Here is a 7,434-nt window from a genome sequence, read left to right as displayed (position 1 = left end):
ACCTGGGATCGGGGTGGTGACCAAGCAGTGTGCCAAACATGGCTCTGCCATCCAGCACCACTGTGCAAATCTCCATCTTGGTTGAACAGATATACAAATACAATGTATTTGCCTGGAGTTCAGCTTGCAGATAAAATGTGGTCTAAAATGAAAAGAAGCATATTGGTTTTAAAGAACTTTAATTTACAGAACTTATATCATGTCTATAGCTGCTACTGAAATAAAATTCATCCATAAAAAAAGTTTGGGAAAAAACATGATAATCCTTAAATTATAACTCTGTTCTAGTTTGGGTGTGACCGCTCACCTTTGGGTGTTCCTGTTCCTCCTACAAATTAAGGAATTCTATGGGGAAACTGGGACCCCTCCTAATATCATTGCTGGATGAGACCTGAGAGCTATATACTGAGATGAATCATCCACAATGTAATTCTTGGCAGGAGTTTGGTGTCTGGTTGATGTCCCAGGGGCCCCAGGCACCACCTTCAAATATTAAGGTGTAAAGAGCTGTGCACCTGCCTATAAGTTCATACATTTTTGGACTTTTGATTTCTGGTGGGGAGAATCCATGCATACATAAGAGTTATTATGTGCCTATTGCAATCCTTATTGAAGTTTATTGTAGGGATGGGGACAAAGCTCTTACGTGGCTTTGCTTATTTTGTCCATCTCTGGCTATAACATACAATTACATTTTTATTAATTAAACCACCCAAGACAAAAAAAAAACAGTTTTGTTCATGTAATTGCTCATAAACCCTGTCCTACAAGGCAAGTATTGATTATTCAATGGCATCCTATACTTTGCCTTCAGTCATTTCCCTATATTATTAAAAAAAATTTAAGTTTTGGTAGGTTTGGCACTTTTTTGGGGCAATATGATAGTAGCAAATCCATTCTCCAATGTGTAGACTGTCATCTTTACAACTCTACAATCCCTAAGAGGGGACAAAAAGCATCAAAATAACTTGGAGTCAAGAGCTGCAATACAGTTTTAAGGTATGACTGTGAAATATGGTAATGATTGTGCAGCAGTGCAGCATTTGGGACTACCAAGATTGCAGCCTTGGTATTTTCTTATTGAATATTTTGGGGAATTGGATTTACCCCTTTAACTAGAATTAGGAACCCAATCCTATGTTCTGTTCTATGGAGAAGGGAGAGGGGGGAATGAGTGAGTCGCAACTCTCTGTACTGTCCTCCATAGAAGTGCACAGTAGTCATTTGCAATCAGCCATTCATCAATTCACTATAGCATTTCCTAATAAGTGAGCCAAGGAACCTTACAGATTGATGAACGAGGGAGACCACTGTACATATGCCATATTTTCAACTGACTATTATTATTAAACAGGATTTATATAGCGCCAATAAATTTACACAGCTCTGTACATTAAATAGAGGTTGCAAATGACAGACGAATACAGACAGTGACACAGGAGGAGGAGAGGACCCTGCCCATAAGAGCTTACAATCTAGGAGTCGGGGGAAGTCTCACACAATAAGAGAGGAGATAGGGAATGATGGGAAGAAGTGAGGGTTTAGGAGACAGAAGAAGATGGGTAGGCAAGTCTGATAAAATGGGTTTTGAGTGCTCTTCTAAATAAGCAGAAAGTAGGAGCAAACCGAATAAGATGAGGAAGAACTTTCCAAAATGTCGGGGCAGCTCTAGAAAAGTCTTGGAGCCGTGCGTGTGATGGGGTTATGAGTGAGGAAGTCATTAGTAGGTCATTGGAGGAGCAGAGAGCAGCTAGGGGGGTATTTTGCTATCAGGTCAGAGAGGTAAGTGGGACAATAACTGTGGAGGGATTTGAAGGCAAAGCACAGGAGCTTGAATTTGATTCTAAGGTGAAATGGAAGCCAATGGAGAGAACTACAAAGAGATGCAGCGGAAGAGGAGCGGAGGGAAGGATGGATGAGTCTGGCTGCAGCGTTCATAATAGATTGTAGAGGAGAGAGTCGGGTTAGTGGAATACCAGCCAGAAGGATGTTACAGTAGTCCAGACGGGAGATGATAAGAGCATGTACAAGGAGTTTGGTGGTCTCAGGGGACAGGTAGGGGCGGATTTTGGAGATGTTGCGTAGGTGAAAGTGACAGGACCTGGAAATGTTCTGAATATGGGGGGTAAATGAGAGGGCAGAATCGAGGGTGACACCAAGACAACGTGCCTGAGGGAAGGGCAGAATAACAGTGTTGTTAACAGTAAGAAATATATCGGGGAGATTTGGAATTGGAGGAGGTGAAGATGATGAGTTCTGTTTTATCCAGGTTGGGTTTGAGAAATCGGTCAGACATCCATGATGAGATGGCCGACAGGCAGCATGAGACCTTATCCAGGACTGAGGGAGACAGGTCAGGGGTGGACAGATAATACGAGCAGGACCATTTATCTGGGTAACAATTATCTGATGTGTGTATGTAGCTTGTGTGTGAGCCTCACCGTGTATTTGGATTTTGAGGTTGGACAGTTGTATGTCTTCTATAGGATTTTCACATCTATCATTCATTCTGTCTATTTGATATTAGGTGCACATTCCAAATAAAACCCTGTAGACATAGTTGATCCAGAGGAAGGCAAACAAACCTTGGCTCAGTTTGCTCCAACAAGAAAACAAATTATTTCCTGATCCTGTGAGGCAATCAGATTTTTCCTGGATCAATAGTTTTTTGTTTTGCTTTACTTTAAAACTTTAATTTCAATGTTTATACTTTTTTAAAGCTGCAGGTCGATTTACTAGAATTAAATACTGGTCTTGATCTAAGTGAAAAAGTTTACCACTTTTTCATTATAGTGGAAATCCCCTTTAACTAATTACTATTAACTCAGTAAAAAATTGACTAAATGTGTCTTTTACTCTGTATGTTGCCAGCAAACTATCTAGTGCTTATTGTACACAAATGTACAGAATGCAGCAACCCGTCTGCCAGACTCCTACAGAGGAAGTTTGCGGGAAATAGTTTAGACAATACTGAAAAGGGGAAAGTATCACTTCCTTTTCATGAATGTGGAAGCCTAAATAGCTTTGTGACAAGCTGTTATTGCTTCATCAGTCTAGTATTTTAAAGAATAACTCCATAAAAACATAATTAGAAATTAGTATATAATATAGGGCTTGAAATATGATTGGTATCTAACTATTGAGTATCTGCAGGTTCTTAAAGTATCCAATGTAGTCGAAAAGAAACGTGGCTTACTGTTCCATATATAGCTGTGACTTTTCAATTCTCCCTCTAGTGGCTGACTTTAAATTAGCCATTCCATTCAGCATCCTTGCTGAACAACTCTTAAAGTAGGCACAATCATGAGCAGTTAATAGTACAGTTTTACCTTTTGTACAGGTAAAATTTGTTACTAGTACAGAGAATCCGCACAACAGGTACACAGACCTTTGTATTTAAATGTTTTCTTCAAATATTCAATAGCTAACCCGATGTTAAATTTGAAATCCAGACAGAAAAACTTTCATGCATATGTATTCTTCAATAGACACAAATGATATGTCCACTCTGTGTGCATCACATGCAATTGCAGAGCTAGATGTTACCTTGTAAAAGTAGAAGTATCATCAACACTGTGCATAGCCTGTGTAAAGAGTATCTGTGGGAGGAAATCAGCAGGCTGCCAACAGAAAACTACCATTGGCACAAATATTATTACAGGTGCCGCTAAAGTACTCAGCGTCACATAATGCCATTAAAGCCTTGGTTTTGCTCACCATACCTGCTGAGGATGGCAATTTATCAACTGGGATGTTGATTCTGTACCTCTCCAGCTCTGCTATTTATATATATAAATTGCAGGGTTAACTACTGCAGGGTAGCAGCCTCCTGCCCCTGTTATCCACTGCAACTCAACTGGCTGTTGCTTACATTCCAGATGTGCTACGCTGGCACTGCTGGTGTGGCTGCAAATCCTAAACCTACCACCACAAGAGCTTTCCGCCACTGCCCACCTGCCAGTCTTGGTAAATTATATGCTGTGCTGCAGGAAAGGGACCTTCTGCTGTTCTAGGGCAGGACCTTCTGTTGCGCTGGGGTGGGACCATCTGCTGTACCACTGGGGTAGGACATTCTGCTGTTCTGGGGCAGGACCTTCTCCTCTACTGCTGGAGGAGCGGGAACCTTCTGCTGTTCTGGGGCAGGACCTTCTTTTGTGCTGGGGTGAGGCCATCTGCTGTACCAATGGGGTAGGACATCCTACTGTTCTGGGGCAAGACTTTCTGCTGTAGCACTGGGGTGGGACCTATTGCTGGGCAAGTGTCAGACAGGAACGCAAACATGCAACTACTTGTCAATTGTAAAATAAGTCATTGCAGGCCATTGAGAACCAGGAAAAGCCTGCCAAACCAGCTTTTGGTTCACCAGGGGCATTGATAGCTGTACAAAGCCTGTTTATGTTGGCTTCTGCCTTAAACAATTGTTTTGTGTAATGGACTGTTTTGTCTTGTCCTAAACAGTTGTTTTGTGTAATTAAAGTGACATTGTAGGCTATGGCCTGTCACATTATGATTAGCTCCCTGTCAAGCATTGTGATGCTACTGTTGCATTACCAAAATATTTCTGCTTTTTTTTATGTTTTCTAAAGAACACAGTGAAGTTTTGTACTATGGTTGTTTGCAGAAGAATGGTTCTTGCATATGGTGCACACAAGGTAGATGATGATGCCAGGGGAAGGTGAACCCAGTAAATAGTTAAGAGAAATAAAGTTCACACTACACTTGGCCTTGAATAACCTATTTTGGAATCCCCCGTGTTTGCCCCCGATGTTCACTTCTTACTGCTGTCTCCTCTTCCTGACAACTACTTTATTAGTATGTCCTTTATACACAACAAGAGCAGCAAGAGGATACAAAGTTCTGCACTACTAATAATTATATACTGTTCAGAAATGTTTATAAATAAAAATATATCCATTCTTTATTGTACAAAAATATATACAAAAATCCACCCACACCCAAATGTATTGTAGATATGTACCAGCTGGTAAGTGGATCCATGGTGGGAAGTGGGGAGAGGCCGACCTCTGAAGATCCCAATGGTGTCTTTTGTTTTTTTAATATAAACTTTAATATAGTCTAGGAACACCAATGTTTTCAGACAGACACCCACCCATCAAGGCATTTGGGTATATGTATAATTCCTAAGAGCCAGACCACTGGTTGTAATAGCATTAAGGCTATGGAGAGAAGTTCTGGGGCAGGGTGCTGTGATTTTCTCAGGAACATGCCAATTCCTCCTGCCAGCTATGATCTGCCTGTACTGCAAAGAGAAGTACATGATAATGATATCACCATGTCTCCAATATGGTATATAATGAAAAGTGAAAATACACTATTGCAAAAACTCCCTCCTGCAGCTGCTGGTATAGTTCCAAGTCTATAAAAGCAGTACAATATAAGTATAGAGGTATCTTATGATACATGACTTCCAAAGGTGGTGACTCTTAAAGTCACATGACTTTCATCTGACATTAGCATGAATTGTCAATAAATTCTGCAGGCTACGGGGGGTACCACCAAACAATACAAGCAAACTAAACGTCAATGGAATTTTTCAGTTACATATTTGGAATAACTGACTATTATAGAGTAGCAGGTGACACGCATGAGATATCATCTGTAGGCATGACAGTTATGTCGGTAGAAGGAAGCAAGAATACGGCTTTCCCAAGAGGAAGTCGCCATAAAATATTCAGGAATTATGGATTTTCAAGCATTGTAGTGGTGTATTAGGGCCAAAGTACTTTCCCATTGCCGGAGTGTATCCTGCTGGTACGATGATGGATTAAAGAGAATCAGTTACTAGAAAACAAGAATATTAATAACTCATGTACAGCATTATTACATAATAACAGTTCAGCAGAATGTGTTCTTACACTGGTACCAGAGGCAAGAGCGTCAGTCTATTGATCGGGAAAATAGGATACGTTACATATTTGGAATAACTGACTATTATAGAGTAGCAGGTGACACGCATGAGATATCATCTGTAGGCATGACAGTTATGTCGGTAGAAGGAAGCAAGAATACGGCTTTCCCAAGAGGAAGTCGCCATAAAATATTCAGGAATTATGGATTTTCAAGCATTGTAGTGGTGTATTAGGGCCAAAGTACTTTCCCATTGCCGGAGTGTATCCTGCTGGTACGATGATGGATTAAAGAGAATCAGTTACTAGAAAACAAGAATATTAATAACTCATGTACAGCATTATTACATAATAACAGTTCAGCAGAATGTGTTCTTACACTGGTACCAGAGGCAAGAGCGTCAGTCTATTGATCGGGAAAATAGGATACTTTACTAATCTACTGTGAATGGAACTTCTCAATCTGAGGCTTTACAGGGAAGTGTAGAATTTGTGAATGGAAATGTTGTAAGTGATTCTTACTGTGCCGTAAATAAAACTCCAACAATGAACTTCTCTTTTTTGTTCCCTTTTGGTCTGTTTATTATAATATTGTAAACTTTTTTTATATCTGTTCAATAAATTGTGCAATGAGTGCGAGAAATCTTGTGAACTTCCTGTGTTCTTTGGCTTTGCTTAGCGTTATCAGTTGCATCAGCAATTCCCAGATGGGCACACTGCATATGTTTATATAAATATATATAGGATAGCAAAATTTAGCAATATGCAATGAGCTGCAATGAGCAGGTATGTGCAATTTATGGATTATTGCAGCATAGGTGGCACAGGAATGGTTGCAAGGTAAGTAAACCAGTGCTTGGGTACAGAGGGTATGTAAAAATGAATGAATACCAAACTGCTATTAGGTTCAAACATTTGATTAGTATTTGTTTTGGCTCAGAGGCACAAAAGATATTGTAGGAGTATTGGAACCAATGAGTACAGAAACCCGCCCCTCCATGAAGGTATGGTGGAGACTGATGTACGGTAGTCCTATCCAAGGGTGAATGCCATGGCTCCCCCATGGACACCAAAAGGAAATCATTAATAGGTAATATATTAAGAATTATTGCAAACCTCTGCAATGCATACAGGGCAAAGCAACAGTAATAGTTAAATGGCTGCCATCTTTGGCAAGGAGAATACCAGATCTTTCAGGCCATGGTAAGCATGTGAATTGTTTTCTTATGCTCCTATGCAACACTGATTTTCGGGCAAACAACTAACATTGTCGTATGGCTGTTAAACAAAAAGTCCATAGCTCTTTACAAGTTTTGACAAATCTTACACAGGGCTCTTTTTGCTTTCATGAATTAATTTAGTAGTGAGGACTGAAGGGGAAGTAAGTATAAGAAGCTCAAGTGGGGGGGGGGTTGTGGCATTCAAGCGGAACTATACCACGAAAATAAAAAATTGCGATAAGGAAGGTCCTTTATTGCAGATGATACAGACAATGTTCCTTTGCAATTAAACAATCTTTATCACAGGCAGCATCATCTTCATATTGGGTGATCTTTTGGGTTTTGGA

This window comes from Pyxicephalus adspersus, chromosome 12 (genome assembly GCF_032062135.1).
Source record: "Pyxicephalus adspersus chromosome 12, UCB_Pads_2.0, whole genome shotgun sequence".
NCBI classification, from domain to species: domain Eukaryota; kingdom Metazoa; phylum Chordata; class Amphibia; order Anura; family Pyxicephalidae; genus Pyxicephalus; species Pyxicephalus adspersus.
This window is presented reverse-complemented; position numbering follows the sequence as displayed.